This window comes from Tachypleus tridentatus, chromosome 7 (genome assembly GCF_004210375.1).
Source record: "Tachypleus tridentatus isolate NWPU-2018 chromosome 7, ASM421037v1, whole genome shotgun sequence".
Lineage (NCBI taxonomy): Eukaryota > Metazoa > Arthropoda > Merostomata > Xiphosura > Limulidae > Tachypleus > Tachypleus tridentatus.
The window spans coordinates 112,558,118-112,579,119 of record NC_134831.1 but is presented as its reverse complement, the minus strand read 5'-3'; the positions used below and the strand labels follow the sequence as shown (position 1 = coordinate 112,579,119).

Here is a 21,002-nt window from a genome sequence, read left to right as displayed (position 1 = left end):
GAACAGGCTCATTGTTACTGATAGTCACTACTTCTAACTTGAATGAACGAAATATTTGTTACTGATAGTCACTATAGCTACAACCCTAGATGAACAGGCTCATTGTTACTGATATCACTACTTCTAACCCAAGATGAACTGGGTTCATTGTTGCTGATAGTCACTACTTCTAACCCCAGATGAACAGGTCCATTGTTGCTGATAGTCACTTACTTTCTAACCCTAGAATGAACAGGTAAGTTCATTGTTACTGATAGTCACTACTTTCTAACCTTGATGAACAGGCTCATTGTTACTGATAGTCACTACTTCTAACCCTAGATGAACAGGTTCATTGTTACTGATAGTCACCACTTCACAACCCTAGATGAACATGCTCATTGTTACTGATAGTCACTACTTCTAACCCCGATGAACAGGCTCATTGTTACTGATAGTCACTACTTCTAACCCAAGATGAACTGGCTCATTGTTACTGATAGTCACTACTTCTAACCCAAGATGAACAGCCTCATTGTTACTGAGCAGTCACTACTTCTAACCCCTAGATGAACAGGCTCATTGTTACTGATAGTCACTACTTCAACCTTAGATGAACGCTTCATTGTTACTGATAGTCACTTCTAACCCAAGATGAACTGGCTCATTGTTACTGATAGTCACTACTTCTATTAACCCCAGACAGTTTTGGCTCATTGTTACTGATAGTCACTACTTCTAACCCTGGGATGAACAAGCTCATTGTTACTGATAGTCACTACTTCTAACCCTAGATGAACAGGCTCATTGTTACTGATAGTCACTACTTCTAACCCTAGATGAATAAAAAGGCTCACAAGCCACTGATATTCACTACTTCTAACCCTAGATGAACAGGCTCATTGTTACTGATAGTCACTACTTCCTAACTCAGATGAACAGCCTTTCATTGTTACTGATAGTCACTACTTCTAACCCAAGATGAACTGGCTCATTGTTGCACTGATAGTCACTACTTTCTAACCCCAGATGAACAGGCTCCACACAGCACTGATAGTCACTACTTCTAACCCCAGATGAACAGGCTCATTGTTACTGATAGTCACTACTTCTAACCCAAGAGATGAACAGGCACTCTCCCCTGGTTGTTACTGTGTAGTCACTACTTCACAACTTGTAGATGAACAAGCTCTATTGTTACTGATAGTCACTACTTCAAACCAAAGACGAACCGTCGCATTTATTACTGATAGTGACTACTTCTAACCCCAGATGAGACAGGTTCATTACATTACCGATAGTCACTACTTTCTAACCCAAGATGAACTGGCTCATTGTTACATTGATAGTCACTACTTCTACCCCTAGATGAACAGGCTCATTGTTACTGATGCTCACTACTTCTATCCCTAGATGAACAGGCTCATTGTTACTGATAGTCACTACTTCTAACCGTAGATGCACAGTTTCATTGTTACTGATAGTCACTAACTTCTAACCCAAGACGAACAGGCTCATTGTTACTGATAGTCACTACTTCTAACCCCAGATGAAACAGGTTCATTGTTACTGATAGTCACTACTTCTAACCCAAAGACAAACTGGCTTATTAAGTCACTGGGATAGTCACCACTTCTAACCCCTAGATGAACAGGTTCATTGTTACTGATAGTCTGTCCTCAAACCTCAGATGAACAGGCTCATTGTTACTGATAGTCACTTTAGTTCCTAGACTTCCAAGATAGATTTGCCTCATTGTTACTGATAGTCACTACTTCTAACCCTAGAAGAACAGGCTCATTGTTACTGATAGTCACTACTTCTAACCCAAGATGAACTGGCTCATTGTTACTGATAGTCACTACTCTAACCCCAGATGAACAGGTTCATTGTTACTGATAGTCACTACTTCGCTTTAACCCAGATGAACAGGCTCATTGTTACTGATAGTCACTACTTCTAACCTAGATGAACAGGTTCATTGTTACTGATAGTCACTACTTCTAACCCTAGATGAACTGGCTCATTGTTACTGATAGTCACTACTTCTAACCCTAGATGAACAGGCTCATTGTTACTGATAGTCACTACTTCAACCCAAGATGAACTGAAAACTCATTGTTACTGATAGTCACTACTTCTAACCCAAGATGAAACTGGCTCTCATTGTTACTGATAGTCACTACTTCAACCCTAGATGAACAGGCTCATTGTTACTGATAGTCACTACTTCTAACCTTATATGAACAAACAAGCTCATTGTTACTGATAGTCACTACTTCTAACCCAAGACGAACTGGCTCATTGTTACTGATAGTCACTACTTCTAACCCCAGATGAACAGGTTCATTGTTACTGATAGTCACTACTTCTTCAACCCAAGATGAACTGGCTCATTGTTACTGATAGTCACTACTTCTAACCCTAGATGAACAAGCTCATTGTTACTGATATTCACTACTTCTATCCCTAAGATGAACAGGCTCATTGTTACTACTGATATTTCTACTACTTCTAAACCCTAGATGAACAAGCTCATTGTTACTGATAGTCACTACTTCAAACCCTAGAATGAACAAAGCTCTCATTGTTACTGATAGTCACTACTTCTAACCCAAGACGAACTGGCTCATTGTTACTTTGTTGGTCACTACTTCTACAACCCCAGATGAACCAGGCAAGGTTCACTGTTACTGATAGTCACTACTTTCTAACCCAAGATGAACTGGCTCATTGTTACTGATAGTCACTACTTCTAACCCTAGATGAACAGGCTCATTGTTACTGATAGTCACTACTTCTAACCCAAGATGAACGGCTCATTAGAAAGAAGCTTTACTGATAGTCACTACTTCTAACCCAAGATGAACTGGCTCATTGTTACTGATAGTCACTACTTCTAACCCTAGATGAACAGGTTTCATTGTTACTGATAGTCACTACTTCTAACCCTAGATGAACAGGCTCATTGTTACTGATAGTCACTACTTCTAACCCAAGATGAACTGGCTCATTGTTACTGATAGTCACTACTTCTAACCCAGATGAACAGGTTCATTGTTACTGATAGTCACTACTTCTAACCCAAGATGAACTGGCTCATTGTTACTGATAGTCACTACTTCTAACCCTAGATGAACAAGCTCATTGTTACTGATAGTCACTACTTCTAACCCTAGATGAACAGGCTCATTGTTACTGATAGTCACTACTTCTAACCCTAGATGAACAGGCTCATTGTTACTGATAGTCACTACTTCTAACCCTAGATGAACAGGCTCATTGTTACTGATAGTCACTACTTCTAACCCAAGATGAACTGGCTCATTGTTGCTGATAGTCACTACTTCTAACCCCAGATGAACAGGTTCATTGTTTACTGATAGTCACTACTTCTAACCCAAGATGAACTGGCTCATTGTTACTGATAGTCACTACTTCTAACCCTAGATGAACAGGTTCATTGTTACTGATAGTCACTACTTCTAACCCTAGATGAACAGGCTCATTGTTACTGATAGTCACTACTTCTAACCCAAGATGAACTGGCTCATTGTTACTGATAGTCACTACTTCTAACCCTAGATGAACAGGCTCATTGTTACTGATAGTCACTACTTCTAACCCTAGATGAACAGGCTCATTGTTACTGATAGTCACTACTTCTAACCCTAGATGAACAGGCTCATTGTTACTGATAGTCACTACTTCTAACCCCAGATGAACAGGTTCATTGTTACTGATAGTCACTACTTCTAACCCTAGATGAACAGGCTCATTGTTACTGATAGTCACTACTTCTAACCCTAGATGAACAGGTTCATTGTTTACTGATAGTCACTACTTCTAACCCTAGATGAACAGGTTCATTGTTACTGATAGTCACTACTTCTAACCCTAGATGAACAGGCTCATTGTTAATAGTCACTACTTCTAACCCTAGATGAACAGGTTCATTGTTACTGATATTCACTATTTCTAACCCTAGATGAACAGGTTCATTGTTACTAATAGTCACTACTTCTAACCCTAGATGAACAGGTTCATTGTTACTGATAGTCACTATTTCTAATCCCTAGATGAACAGGCTCATTGTTACTAATAGTCACTACTTCTAAACCTAGATGAACAGGTTCATTGTTACTGATAGTCACTACTTCTAACCTAGATGAACAGGTTCATTGTTACTGAATAGTCACTACTTCTAACCCTAGATGAACAGGTTCATTGTTACTGATAGTCACTACTTCTAACCCTAGATGAACAGGTTCATTGTTACTAATAGTCACTACTTCTAACCCTAGATGAACAGGTTCATTGTTACTGATAGTCACTACTTCTAACCCTAGATGAACAGGTTCATTGTTACTAATAGTCACTACTTCTAACCCTAGATGAACAGGTTCATTGTTACTGATAGTCACTACTTTCTAACCCTAGATGAACAGGCTCATTGTTACTGATAGTCACTACTTCTAACCCTAGATGAACAGGTTCATTGTTACTGATAGTCACTACTTCTAACCCTAGATGAACAGGTTCATTGTTACTGATAGTCACTACTTCTAACCCTAGATGAACAGGTTCATTGTTACTGATAGTCACTACTTCTAACCCTAGATGAACAGGCTCATTGTTACTGATATTCACTACTTCTAACCCTAGATGAACAGGCTCATTGTTACTGATAGTCACTACTTCTAACCCTAGATGAACAAGCTCATTGTTACTGATAGTCACTACTTCTAACCCTAGATGAACAGGTTCATTGTTACTGATATTCACTACTTCTAACCCTAGATGAACAGGCTCATTGTTACTAATAGTCACTACTTCTAACCCTAGATGAACAGGCTCATTGTTACTGATATTCACTACTTCTAACCCTAGATGAACAAGCTCATTGTTACTGATAGTCACTACTTCTAACCCTAGATGAACAGGTTCATTGTTACTGATAGTCACTACTTCTAACCCAAGATGAACAATGGCTCATTGTTACTGATAGTCACTACTTCTAACCCTAGATGAACAGGCTCATTGTTACTGATAGTCACTACTTCTAACCCTAGATGAACAGGCTCATTGTTACTGATAGTCACTACTTCTAACCCTAGATGAACAGGTTCATTGTTACTGATAGTCACTACTTCTAACCCTAGATGAACAGGTTCATTGTTACTGATAGTCACTACTTCTAACCCTAGATGAACAGGCTCATTGTTACTGATAGTCACTACTTCTAACCCTAGATGAACAGGCTCATTGTTACTGATATTCACTACTTCTAACCCTAGATGAACAAGCTCATTGTTACTGATAGTCACTACTTCTAACCCTAGATGAACAGGCTCATTGTTACTGATAGTCACTACTTCTAACCCTAGATGAACAGGTTCATTGTTACTGATAGTCACTACTTCTAACCCAAGATGAACAGGCTCATTGTTACTGATAGTCACTACTTCTAACCCTAGATGAACAGGCTCATTGTTACTGATGTCACTACTTCTAACCCTAGATGAACAGGCTCATTGTTACTAATAGTCACTACTTCTAACCCTAGATGAACAGGTTCATTGTTACTGATAGTCACTACTTCTAACCCTAGATGAACAGGTTCATTGTTATTGATAGTCTCTATTTCTAACCCTAGATGAACAGGTTCATTGTTACTAATAGTCACTACTTCTAACCCTAGATGAACAGGTTCATTGTTACTAATAGTCACTACTTCTAACCCTAGATGAACAGGTTCATTGTTACTGATATTCACTACTTCTAACCCTAGATGAACAGGTTCATTGTTACTAATAGTCACTACTTCTAACCCTAGATGAACAGGTTCATTGTTACTGATATTCACTACTTCTAACCCCAGATGAACAGGTTCATTGTTACTAATAGTCACTACTTCTAACCCTAGATGAACAGGTTCATTGTTACTGATAGTCACTACTTCTAACCCTAATAGTTCTATTTCTAACTTCCTGAATGTCGTTGTTTCCTGATGTATCTCTTACGTGTGAATTTTTAAACTTCTCCTGAAATACTGCTGCTAGTTCGCACATTGTACATTAATTATGATAACCTTCATTTTATGATAACCTTTACATTAATTATAATAACCTCTACTTTAATTATGATAACGTCTACATCAACTATGATAACGTCCACTTTAATTATAACTTCTGCATTAATTATGATAACCTTTACATTAATTATAATAACCTCTACATTAATTATGATAACGTCTACATCAACTATGATAACGTCTACTTTAATTATAACCTCTGCATTAATTATGATAACCTTTACATTATCTATGATAAACTTCACATTAATTATAACCTCTACATTAATTATTATAACCTGCACATTGATTATGATAACCTCTACTTTAATTATGATAACATTTACATTAATTATGATAACCTTTGCATTAATTATGGTAACCTCCAACTTACAAACTTTACACAAACATTTTACATATTCAACACCATCTCATTAAAAGTAAAACCCAGCCCCCAAGTAAAACCCACTCCTTGCACCCGTTACTGTGAACGCAATTCCTACACTTGTCTTAACCATTGTATTTATATTATAGCCTGAAAATAAATACTTAATACCAAATACCAGTAGACTATTGTTGATACTGTAACTGTTACCTAACGTTTAAGAACAAATAATAATTTTTATCACTATTTTATTTTCACATTAAAGTTTATGTTTAATTTCATAGAACTAAATTGTACTAACTAACAAGTCACGTAACGTTAATAAAATACATTTAGCCTATCTATATGTTATTATAGCATAAGCTGAATTTAAAACGCCGAAATACAATAGACTAGTTTTAGATTTATTTATTCGATGTTTCTATCCTGTTTTACAATTTACCAGTAACTGGAAATATATTTAAGCCTAAAGTACCGTTATACAGGTTGGCCCGTAAGTCCCTACCCATTCATATGTTATTATGTTAGATTCAATTACGCATGTATTATAAACTTGTTTCTTTTTTTCAGAGAATTATGGCCGATGAAAGCCCATTTACACTTGAAGAGCGTATTGTGACAAGTACACACAATATTATGCAGCGAGAATGAGGGACAGCACACAGATACACTGGATACATAAGATATATGGATGGGTAGGGACTTACGGGCCACCCTGTAGGTACTAAGCCTATTTTAACCTAGTCAAATTTATTTCACTTTGTACAATCTTGCTTTTATTTTCCAAAATTACTATATCTAGACACCTAGTTGCTTTGCGCCATAAAACACTAAACCAACCAACCAACCTAAATTACTTAACGTTTTAATGTCGGCCCTCTACGGTCACGCCCTCTTTCATACACGTAAATAAATAACACTGGTTTACAAAGAAATTGAGGCAAGCACAAAAATAGCTGTTTTAACCTAATTTGCTGAATTCAGATTTGAAATCCGTTTTACTCATCACCTCTAATTTTTAGATATGCATACTGTACATTTTGTACACATACTGTACATAAAGGCGTATATGCATTCAGGGTTAATTTCTAATATTGTGTGACTTATGTCTTCTTTTTTAGTTATTATGCAATAAATGTAAGTGATAGAATTACATTATATATATATATAGCTATATATCAAGACGGATTTTGGCAGTTAAGCGCAGCCAACACGTCTCAATCAACAGCCAGTAGTGCACTGGCAGTCAGCGCAGGAGGTTGGTGTCTCTCGACAATTGTGTTACACAATCTTTTGGGTATATATTTGTATTACAATTTCCAACGACACATAATTATTATTGCCTTACATATGATTTAATTTTACTTTGTTTTTTATCAGATTCTCCAATGGCTTCAAGCTCGTCAAAACACCGAGGATGCCTCAACAAGGCCAATTCTTTCTGCTACGTGTGTGGGGACTTCACGACAGTTGCACAGCGTCGAACCATCACTTCCCTCCTCAAAACTGCCTACTTTCATTATTTTGACTGTAAAATTGGTAATCAGGACAAATCTTGGGCTCCACACATCTGTTGTAAACCCTGCTACAATGGACTAACTGCTTGGTTTAATGGCAAGAAAGCGGCTTTCAACTTTACAGTCCCGATGGTTTGGAGAGAGCCACGAAGCCATGCAGATGATTGTTATTTTGTCTAACAAATATAACTGGTTTCAATGCATCTTATAGAAAAGATCAAATATCCCAACCTTCCATCTGCTATGAAACCCGTTCCCCATTCAGATGATCTTCCTGTTCCAACACCTCCAGTAAATAAGGATCTTCTTTCCTCATCAGATGAAAAAATGGCTCCAACGGAAGATTCTGCCAAGTCAATCTCTTCCGAAGATATTGACTCTTCTTATTCAGGAACAAGTGGCAACGAGCCACACTGGATCATGCAAGAAGACCTGAATGACCTTGCTCGTGATTTGTATCTGTCAAAACAGCAGTCAGAGCTCTTGGCTTCTCGGCTTAAACAGTGGAACCTAGTCCAGGAAGATGTAAGGATCACCAGTTTCAGGAATCGGAACAAAGACCTTGCTTCATTTTTCGACATGGAAAACAAGTTGTGCTACTGCACAAATGTACCTGGCTTGTTCACTTTCCTTGGTTTGCCACATAATCCTTCAGACTGGTGTCTTATCATAGACTCTTCCAAGCAAAGTCTCAAGGCTGTGCTACTGTACAAATGTACCTGGCTTGTTCACTTTCCTTGGTTTGCCACATAATCCTTCAGACTGGTGTCTTATCATAGACTCTTCCAAGCGAAGTCTCAAGGCTGTGCTACTGCACAAATGTACCTGGCTTGTTCACTTTCCTTGGTTTGCCACATAATCCTTCAGACTGGCGTCTTTTCATAGACTCTTCCAAGCGAAGTCTCAAGGCTGTGCTACTGCACAAATGTACCTGGCTTGTTCACTTTCCTTGGTTTGCCACATAATCCTTCAGACTGGCGTCTTTTCATAGGCTGTGCTTCTGCACAACGGGAATAAATATCCCAGCATTCCCACTGCACACTCTGTCCATCTAAAGGAGTCCTATGACAATATGGAGCTTCTTTTAGAAACTGTTAAGTACCAGTGGAGTCTGTGTGGGGACCTCAAGGTCATTGGTCTTCTTATGGGTATGCAAGCGGGCTTCACAAAGTACTGTTGCTTTCTCTGTCTCTGGGATAGTCGAGCTGTATCCCAGCATTACAAGCAGAAAGACTGGGGGTCTAGAAGCACTTTCGTTCCTGGCGAACACAGCGTCAAGGAGAATCCTCTGGTTGACATGAAGAAGGTGCTTCTTCCTCCTCTTCACATCAAGCTTGGTTTGATAAAGAATTTCGTGAAGGCCATGGACAAAAAATGGTGCTGCCTTCCAACACTTGTCTACTGTGTTCCCAGGTCTCAGTGCTGCTAAGCTCAAAGAGGGCATCTTTGTCGGACCTCAAATCCAAGACGTGCTGAAGGATACTGATTTTGAGGAGCTTCTTACCTTAAAGGAACTGAGAGCATGGGAAGCATTTAAGTCAGTCTGTAGTGGCTTCCTTGGTAACACACGCGTACCAAATTACCAAGCCTGTATTAAGAAGTTGCTAAAGACTTATGAGGATATGGGATGCCGAATGTCACTCAAAATTCATTTTCTCCATTCCCACCTCAACTTCTTCCCTCCAAACCTTGGAGCAGTGAGTGATGAGCACGGAGAAAGATTCCACCAAGACATTACGAAGATGGAGAGCAACTACCAAGGCAAGTGGAAACCCAGCATGATGGGAGACTTCTGCTGGATGCTCTTGCGTGACATCCCGGAGGCAAAATACACCAGATCATCTAAGAAAACACACTTCTAACTGTCTGCGGTTCTATGAATTGTGTACATTGTGTCATCCAAGTATATTTATTCCGTCAATGTTCTTTATCTATCCTGTTTTATCTGTAATAAGCTGCTGCAACTGTTGAAATAGGCACGTATATACTCTGTATATACTAAAATGAGACTATATAAAAGCCAAAAAACTAGAGGTGATAGAGCAAAACTGTTTATAAATTTGAATTCAGCACACCCAAATTAGTAAAAAACACCTATTCACATTCTTGCCTATTTTTTTGTAAACCAGTGTAATTACTTAACTGGTTGGGGTCTCACAAGGCGCTCGATAAAAAACCCGTCATCGAATGTGTTTGGCCTTTCAGTACGGGAATGTTATATTATACAGTCAATTTCACTATTCATTGGTATAAAGTAGTCTCAGAGTTGGCGGTGGGTAGAGTTCACTAGTTTCGTTCCCTCTTGTTTATTCCATCAGGATTAGGGGTGGCTTGCGCCATTAATCCTTGAGCAGTTTGTCACGTGACACTCTATCCATTCGGTCACCATTTTACATCAACCAACTTAGCAGTTTTCCAGTTACTCTGAACAATGAGCAAGAAAACTAAAACAAATAATAATGAATAAAACGCAGTGTTAAAATAAATACAACATAATTAAAAATTCCTTCCCATTATCCTGATGTGTTAAAATACGAATAAACTTGCTTAATTCAGTTCACACCGTAAAAGTTGTTGTCAAGAAAATTACTTATGTAAAGATAAGACAGTATTACAAAACGTTATATGGTATTATTCTAGCAGAATGGAAAATCCTTAGTTGAAAGAAAGATACACACGGTTGCATGAACGTTACAATCTTTTTTTCAGATGTGTGATTCAGATGGTGAAAATGTTATCCACTTAAATGATCTTGTTAAAAAAACTGATTAAATTAATATACCAGAACTCCATCTCTGCTGCTAAAGAAATCACTGCATGGAAATATACTGGAAAAAATACATAAATATACTTATCACCTATTTAAAGGTTTTGTCTTTGCTGATGTGGATTATTTATTTTATCACAATGCTTTAATGACGAACAATAAACCTGTTCAAATGCAAAAATATGATACTAGTTTATGTACACTTTGTGACAAAGACAGTGAGACGTTTATATTGCCTGTGCCCAATGGTTCAACCCTTATGAACATTAGTTTTCAGCACTTTCTTTTATCATTCAAAAATCAGTACCAATGAATCAGAAACGGCTTCCAAGAAGGGTTAAGAAAAAACAGCCTACAGTGTATGTTTTGGTTACATTAGCTAAATATTGTATTATGACTGTTAGGAAAATTTGTTTAGCCAAAAATATCCATTTAAATCTGTTGTTATTTTATAAGGGTCAGTTAATAAAAAAAACATAAGTTTTGATTATTCCAGGCATGTTATTCGTAATGATGTCAGTTCTTTCTTTCAAGTTTATTGTAAACTTGTTCGTCCTTGTTCACAACGTTACATTATTGTGTGTCTTTTGATATGAGCAGTAACATATAGTATTAGGTTCATTCAGTTGTATATAACTGTGTATTTATTCTTTGTACTTGTTTTGTATGTAATATATGTGATTATGAGGCCTCTTCAAGAGGTTTGTAAATAAAAAAACATGGATATCTACCTCCTAAAAGATAGAACAGCTCAAGTAGAAGTCAACAGAATCTTACAAAATAACTGGAGGAGTGTCCCAAGTATCCGTCCTTTTCCTACTCCTTTACGTTATCTTAGTTAGTGACATACCTTTCCCTAGTGAAACTTACCTTTACGTTATTTTAGTTAGTGGCATACTTTTCCCTAGTCAAACTTACCTTTACGTTATTTTAGTTAGTGACATACCTTTCCCTAGTGAAACTTACCTTTACGTTATTTTAATTAGTGACATACCTTTCCCTAGTGAAACTTACCTTTACGTTATTTTAGTTAGTGACATACCTTTCCCTAGTCAAACATACCTTTACGTTATTTTAGTTAGTGACATACCTTTCCCTAGTCAAACGTACCTTTACGTTATTTTAGTTAGTGACATACCTTTCCTTAGTCAAATTTACCTTTACGTTATTTTAGTTAGTGACATACCTTTCCCTAGTCAAACGTACCTTTACGTTATTTTAGTTAGTGACATACCTTTCCTTAGTCAAACTTACCTTTACGTTATTTTAGTTAGTGACGTACCTTTCCTTAGTCAAACTTACCTTTACGTTATTTTAGTTAGTGACATACCTTTCCTTAGTCAAACTTACAATTCACAATACGTTGACGACATTGCTGTCTGTAGCATGTCTGGAAACCCACTAATGGTCATGTCTCGCGTTCAGGAAACACCAAATACTGTTGTGAGCTGGATCAACAAGTGGAGAGTGGTTTTAAACACAACAAAAACGCAAGCAATCACTTTTTATAGGAAAGTTAAAAGGCACAGAAAAAACTCTAGAAAAAGTAAACATCTCACTCAGCAACTCGCCATTTAACATGAGCAAGAACATCACATTTCTTGGCATCACTTTCGACTCCAGATTAACATGGAAAAAAAGATGTCAACAACACTCCATGAAAAACACATTTCACATTTGATGACCATAACTAGCAAACACTCAAACTGCTCACCAGAAACCTTCATTCAAATATACAAGGCTTACATCCGTCAGTTAATAGAATATGGATGTCAAGTCACATACAATATGTCTGACAACACATTACAGAAGATGCAAATAAAACAAAATAAAGCACTAAGAGCAGAAAACCGACAACCAACATACACACATGTCAACTACGTACTCAAAATCACTAATCTACCCACCCTCAGAAACAGGATCACAGAAATATCATACAAACATTACTTAAAAGCAAAATACATTTCACCATATAACATATTTCAACAATTACAAACCACTCAACAAAATACACAATTATAAATAAGGTGATTATACGTTTATGTTTATATGTATTTCTTTTCACATCCGGGACCAGGACAGGTAAAATATTCGGTGCCTGTCCTGTGAAAGTGGGTTTTCTCAGAGAACTCCCTTTTTGCCCCACATCCAAATCTCAGGCATTGACTACAGACTTTAGCTTGGCCTTCTTCCCTTGTGCCGCCTTTATCTCGCTGTCCTTTCTCACCTATCATTTCCATACTGCCTCACCTCACTTCATCACCTTAAACAAGTCAAATAACAAATACAAGAAAACTCCCACGAAAAAAGTAAATAATCTTCCACGAGCGCGGACGAAGAGGAACCACAACGTCCCTAACCACCCCTGTTGGGAAGAGAATTCATCAGACCTCTCAGCGCGGACGAAGAGGAACCACAACGTCCCTGACCACCCCTGTTGGGGAGAGAATTCATCAGACCTCTCAGCGGGGACGGAGAGGAACCACAACGTCCCTGACCACCTCTGTTGGGGAGAGAATTCATCAGACCTCTCTGCGGGAACGGGGGAGGAACCATGACGTCCCTGACCACCCCTGTTGGGGAGAGAATTCATCAGACCTCTCTCTCTCTCTCCTGCCAAGTTCGTTTCGTTTCCTGTTACTGGATGGAAAGGTCGTCAGTCGTCAATACAACAGAGATATACAACGATTCGTGTAATAATTTAGATTAACTGCATTTCGATTTACGACTTATTGTGAATAATGTAGATAAGAGTGTGTGTTTAGTTAGTTTTGTAGTTCAGGGCTTGGTATTCACCAATAATGTAGATAAGAGTGTGTGTTTAGTTAGTTTTGTAGTTCAGGACTTGGTATTCACCAATAATGTAGATAAGAGTGTGTGTTTAGTTAGTTTTGTAGTTCAGAACTTGGTATTTCTTGGTGAATAAAACTTAAAAGCAGAAGACGGAAGTTCCGAAAGATACACAAAACAATGTTGTGAAATGAAACGTTTTTTTTTTATATCCGAAGTGTAAATTAATTCTTGTTCAATATTTCAATAACTTTAGAGATTATTTTTTTAAGAACCATCATAGGACTAAAGAAAGAACAAAAACGTTGATAACGTAGTGACTACAGATGAAGGTTATGTGATTTTTTTTTAATTTCGTGCAAAGCTACACGAGTGCTATCTGTATTAGCCCTCCATAATTTATCTATGTTAGGCAAGAGGGAAGGCAGCTAGTCATCAACACCCATCGCCAACTCTTGGGCTACTCTTTCACCAACGAAAATGGGATTGACCGCATATAATAACGCCCCCACTGGATGAAAGGGTAAGCATATTTCATGTGACGGAGATTCAAATCCGAGACTCAGATTACGAGTCAAGTGCCCTAAAATCTGGCCTAACAAGCGATTCTTTGTGGCGAACAAGGTAGACTTCCCGCTGCGCCACAGGGATGCGTTTTAAAATAAACATATGTACATATACTCTAATTTGATTTCAAACTTTTAATTGCTTAAAAATTGGTTATTACACACAGTTTTTATACAACGAGAGAGAGACAAATAGATGTTTCACTAATAAACTCTAGCTCTGGGTATGTTGAAATAATGGAGATTCGATCATCACTCCATCTGAATTATGACGCTTAGCAACCGTCGTGACCTTGAAAAACAAAGGGATAAAAACTCAGTTGAAGTTGTTTTGAAATATCATGATGGTGTCGAAAGTTTATTAAACGTAAATCATATGCACGAGAACAACTCTTTCGGTGTTTATAAAACATGTATGAATATATGTAGTTGTTGTAATAGCTTTTCATACTAAGTATTTCATTTTAAAAAAGGAAGTAAAGGCAAAGTCACAAAGAACGGAGATAGAATTCAAGTTTGATTTGTATGATAGGTTGGAGACTTAAAAAACCAATGTTTCGCCATTAAAGTACATCAATGATGTCGAACAAAACATCATAACTTAGGTAATTGTTTATTTATTACCTAGACACCATTAGGCTTAATGGAGTTATTATTGAACACCACTGTTAACTATAATCTTACACACAGTTAAGGGTTAGATTAAACTCCATTTAAGTATTTTGAATAAAAAGGTCAGATAAAACGACCTTTAAACTCCAACTTTATTTTATTGTAAAGGACTTTACAATAAGTTATATTATTAGATAAAACGACCTTTAAACTCCAAATAATTATACAATAACTTATAAACTTTGATAATAAGTTATATTATTGGATAAAACGACCTTTAAACCCCAAATAATTATGTTATTAAGTTATTGTATAATTATTTGGAGTTTAAAGGTCGTTTTATCTAATAATATAACTTATTATTAAAGTTTATAAGTTATTGTATAATTATTTGGAGTTTAAAGGTCGTTTTATCCAATAATATAACTTACTATACAAGTTTATAAGCTATTTAAAATTATTTGGAGTTTAAAGGTCGTTTTATCTAATAATATAACTTACTATTAAAGTTTATAAGTTATTGTATAATTATTTGGAGTTTAAAGGTCGTTTTATCCAATAATATAACTTATTATCAAAGTTTATAAGTTATTGTATAATTATTTGGATTTGAACGGTCGTTTTATCTCACCTTTTTATCGAAATATGTAAATTTCTCTCGTATGCACTGTTTGGTATTTAAATACGTTTAAAAGAAAACATTTTATTGAAAAATGAAACCTTTGTGAATATATTAATATAACCCACACCACAATGTGCACCATGAAGTTTGGAAAATTTATCAGTTATTATCTGACAACTTTGTTACTTACATCAAGATATCAGAGGTTAATATTTGTTCAATTATTTACAAATATATTTGGATATCTATACACTTATGACAATGTAAGTTGTAAATGCGTCCAAATATAAGATTATTTTCGTCACGTGAATTTGGTACTGATAATTTACCCTATTCTAGTTGATACTAATAGAAAACTATGAATATTCTAGTTGGTACTAATAGGTATATATGAATATTCTAGTTGATACTAATAGGTATATATGAATATTCTAGTTGGTACTAATAGATGTATATGAATATTCTAGTTAGTACTAATAGATGTATATGAATATTCTAGTTGGTACTAATAGATGTATATGAATATTCTAGTTGGTACTAATAGATGTATATGAATATTCTAGTTGGTACTAATAGATGTATATGGATATTCTAGTTGGTACTAATAGATGTATATGAATATTCTAGTTGGTACTAATAGATGTATATGAATATTCTAGTTGGTACTAATAGGTATATATGAATATTCTAGTTGGTACTATTAGGTATATATGAATATTCTAGTTGGTACTATTAGGTATATATGAATATTCTAGTTGGTACTAATAGGTATATATGAATATTCTAGTTGATACTAATAGGTATATATGAATATTTTATCGTAACAGAAATTAAGTAGTACCTCTTCCCTGAGCTAATTTTTTAATTTTGATATTAGCTCATAATATTTCTTAGAGTTTTTTAATGTATTAAAAAGGGTAACATTTCCATTTTAGGGTGTCGCTGATCCCTTATACTCTCATAATACAATCACCTGGTAAATTTAAAACTGTTGTTTTAAGAAACCATTTTGCGAATAAAGTATTAATTCAATTATATGTATTGCCTGTTCTTTGACGTTTGCTTATTGTATGTGAAACGGGGGGTTAAAAGGCTTACGTGTTGTCTGTCTCCACTGAGGCAAGCCAGTTCTACCATCTCTGTTCCTACTAGACTAAATGCCTTCACAAACTCTGTAAAGTTGGAGACGTTTTCCAGTCTGTTGAAGCTTATAGGTATCTAAAACAGAACAATGTGAGAGAGCGCTATTAGTGTGGGACAACAATATTTTATTTAGGGTTATATTATATCCTATATTAATTTTAATAACGATGGTTCCCAAAATATATTCTATGTTAGCTGATCATCGATATATGCATAAATAACTACGAGAAACAGGAAATCAAAATTGGTTAATAAATATGGAACCATCGTGAATATTTAATATTTCGAATTTTGTCACTTTGATTCTATTTATCTAAATATCATGTTTATGACCTAGGTTGCCCTTTCATGTTTCATGGTCCAGTTAACGTCCACCTTCTTACATTCACTTTGAAAACAAAAGTCTCTCGTTCTAAGCCTAATTTTCTGACAACAAGTTCCGTTAGATTTATAAATAAAATTTAAACAAAAGTCGATGAAACAAAACAAAAATCTTAAAATAATCACGTGAAAATAAAACTCACCCTATCTTTGATTCTCAGCAATTGCTTTACAACAACTGTGTCAGCCAGTATCAACATTCTGGTGATGGATGACAACAGCCCTCGAGCTGCTCGTGCTAGACGGGACCATTCTACATTGTGACGCGTGCTGGCTATCTCTATCCGTTGACTTTCACAAAGCTGCTCTAACGTTGTAGCTGTTAGAATAAAACACAAGGTTTAAGTCTTCGATCATAGTTAACCGCTGAAATATCATGGCCAGAGAAATACCAGCGTTGATCCAGTTTTTACATGTCAGGGTTAGCTAAAATAACCGGGCTATACTTGTATAGTCAAGTAGTCGATTCTAGAGTATAAATGTAATATTAAACGATAATTCTAGTTATAAGAACGTATGAAAGTGAGATAAAGAATATGTTAAAGTATGTAAACTACACTATATCTGTCACGTACTATGCTGACAAGGCTTTTCTCAAAATACCAGGACTCATTAGGCTGTCTAAGATACAACAGACGTGGTGTAGGTCTATACCATATCCGTATAATCGATTTCATGACAAATACCGTTGTGGTGTGTTAGTTTCAGTTTGATAAACATTTACTAATCAAAATGTTTACTCTGAATTAACTTTAGTATATTATTCTGCGAATCACAGTAACTGTTCCGTTCTACAAGAAATAATAAATTAACAAGTCAACTTTTCGGTGATTCTGTTCGTAAAGTGAAACATATTGGGACCTTTGGGTAATAAATAGAAGACGTTGGTCAGTAGAGAATTCCACTCTTCAGCTAAGTCCTCTTTCTCAGGGCTTGCATTGTTTACAAAACACTTGTCCAACAAACGTTATATATGTCTCTGATGACAGTTGGTGTAGCTCGAAGCTACAGCTTTCTTATCCAATAAGAAAAGATATTTTTCATATTACACTCCGCACTTTCCCCAGGCCAAGTAAACCTCAATATCAAATACAACATGCATACCAGTCTCAAACACGTTTTCGTTTCGAAGATATGTAACAGTAGCTAGGTTTGTTCAAAAACACTACTTACTTCAGGTAATGAACTTAATCAATTAAAGATAAGGTGAGGCGACTCATGGTATCTCGGAAAAAAGAAATCAAACACAGCAGTAGAACTCAAGATCCATCTGATTATCTCTTTATTTTCATTATAAATCAAATGAGTCGACAACAGTAGCCTAATATTTGAGTACACTCCGTGAGTAAAGAATCATTAGTATGAACTTATATTTACAACTCATATGATGTCCAGATTTGAGTCTGACAGCAGATGGCGTGTTTAACATGTTTAATCTGATTCAGTATCGCTTTCTTTAAGATTAGCTCCGTTTTATAAATGATCACACTAGTAGTGTCCTTTTAACATTAAACAGTGGCGCTGCTGTTCACATCAGCCATGTTTTTAAATTTTATTTTTTACAAACAATAGGAATCTATTTAATGTTCATTTACCTTTTTTTAAAGTTAATAAAATGATATTTCTATTTCATACACTTATATTTTAATTGTTTTGTTGTTAACAATAATGTTACAGACAATCCACGAAGCAACAAACCCTCAGTTGACAAAGAAACACTGGTTCAAGTGAGAAAAATTCATTTGTTTTTTCTCTGAAAGTTGAGTCTTAGAAATAAACCATAGATAATTGCAGGTGGGGGGCACAGTGATAATTTTACTGATTTATATCGTTGAAATCTGATGTTAGAATCCTGCGGTGGACTGAGTACAGACAGCCCGATGTGTCGTGAGGGATCTCACTGTTTCTTGTATCATTTTTGTTTTCTGTTAAACAATTCCAACATAAAAATACAAAAATGTTGGTGATTTCCACTAGTTTCTTGCATGCTTATATTGAAGGTAAGTTTCTTCGTAGGTACAAGGTGATCCAACTTTAATTTGCAACAAAAATTTGTACATACATGTATAAATGTATTGTTAACCTCTATGGGACAAGGAACAAATATTTGTGCTTACATATATAGAGGTGTCATTAAGCTCTAATGGACCAATGAGAAAGTTTTTTTTTGTGTGTGTGTTCGTGTCGTCTATCTCTCTTTCTTTATTCTACAGACTGAATGAATTTGTCCCTCATCTGTCACTCAGTTCAGTATATCTCCTCGGGTTATTTTGATATTTATAATTATCATTTTAACTTTTATTTCAAGTGTATATTTCGTGACTTTATCAATTCTTTTCTTGAAGTATTTATAGAAAATATTTTAATACATGTTCGGGAGTGATCATGTAAGACGTACCAGTTATAAACATACACTATTAACCACTCACTATACTATATTCCTACATTTTTCAAAGGAAATATAAGTGTCTTTTTTTTTTTTTTAGGACAAAGTTTCATAAAGTCTATGTGCAATAGGTGTTAGTGATTTTGAAGTGATAGCTTAGAAGTGAGATAGCTAATCGAAATCACCCACCGCCAATACTTGAACTACTATAATAGAATAGCAATGGCTTTGAAGCGCATAATTCTATTTTGATGCAAGGGGACACGAACATGGAACCTTAGAATCACAGTCCTGCATGTCAAGACCATGGTGTTTAAAGGACGAGACCCCTGCTATACTTAGATGCAGCGATAAAAATAATAATAAATTTTTAAAAAATGTATACGTAAGAAACCTCTTATTAAAGTTTGGTTTCCTATGTTTCAAACTAAAAACTCCTTCACAATGTTAATTGTGTATAAATGTTTTAAAATATTTAAAGAGATTCGGAATTAGTTTTTGCGGATGCAACTTCTGTTGTCGCTGTTTCTTTCCAAAGTCCACTTCCTAAAACTACTGGATTACACATCTTTTCACGAGAATATGAAAGGAATGGGCCAAGCATGGCCGGACGTTTAGGGCAGTTTGATGGTCGGGAGTTATAGGCGTTATAGTATGATGTTCAAATTCATTGGTAAAAGAGTAGCCCAAGAGTTGGCGGTGGGTGGTGATAACTAGCTGCCTTCCCCCTAGTCTTACACTAATAAATTAGAGACGGCTAACGCATATAACCCTCGTGCAGCTTTGCGCAAAATTCAAAAACAAACAAACAATGAAAGGAATCCGCCAGAACAGGCATAAGTAATAATACGTAATACATATTGTATCCAATTACAAACAATATTTCATCCATTAGAGAATCTCTTTGTAGCTTATAAATATAAAATTATTTCAACTTCTTATGGACTTTCTTATGGATTACGAAGGTACCTGCAGCTCTTGCGTCTTTGCAGGCTTCGTACATGTCCACTTTAATTTCAGGATTGTCTTCCGCCACACATTCCCCTATCGTCACAAATCGTTCAACTGCCACGTTAATTGTCTGGCCAACCCGCAGCATGGATCTTCCAGTTCGGTCGAGCCTAATGGACTTTTCTTTGGAACTGCTAACACTCACAGCCTGTAACGAAGGAATTTAGGTGCGAACAATAATGAAACTTTCTCTTTAATAATAACATCCGTAGATAGTAGCATTAAACTCATACAATACTAAACATAATGTGATTAGGAATCGAAGTTAGACATTACCATAAAACACAATGAAATTACAAATAATATTACCTACTGCTCTAGCACATTAGAGACGAACGGGCGTGGACACTTAAGTGTGTCTTTACGACATCAGCCAAGAGTTTATGGGTTAGTAATGAACTCACGTAGTCTGGATTTGAAGGAATGAATTGAAACGGATAAAGACTGAGCCACATTTTTTTAAATAAAATGCTCCCCAGGTGGCATAGCGGTATTTCTGCGGACTTACAGCACGAGCAACCGGGTTTTAATACCCGTGGAGGACAGAGCTCATTTGGCCTTTTATGTAGCTTTGTTACAGACAAGCAAATCTATACAAAAATAACTTAGAATTATTTCACAAAGAATATAATTATTAATTATTGAACGTTTACTATTCAGTAAAATATAACTATATTCTATATTTTCATCAGTAATTGTTTCTTCACATTCTTCTGTTCACTTCTTCCTGATTCACAGAATCATTTAACTACAACCTTGGTTAATACACA

At 35.9% G+C, this 21,002-nt stretch overlaps 1 pseudogene across 1 annotated transcript in view; it reads right to left on the bottom strand.

Annotated features, from left to right (window-relative positions):
* Positions 1 to 20,687, bottom strand: part of LOC143257776 (alpha-catulin-like) — a 49,436-nt pseudogene extending 28,749 nt beyond the window's left edge. The window contains exons 1-4 of the transcript XR_013031996.1: positions 20,637 to 20,687; positions 20,191 to 20,380; positions 16,979 to 17,154; positions 16,410 to 16,529 (exon numbers count right to left, since the gene is read on the bottom strand). The product of XR_013031996.1 is annotated as an alpha-catulin-like (transcript). The remainder of the gene's footprint in view (positions 1 to 16,409; positions 16,530 to 16,978; positions 17,155 to 20,190; positions 20,381 to 20,636) is intronic.
* Between the last annotated feature and the right edge of the window lie 315 nt (positions 20,688 to 21,002).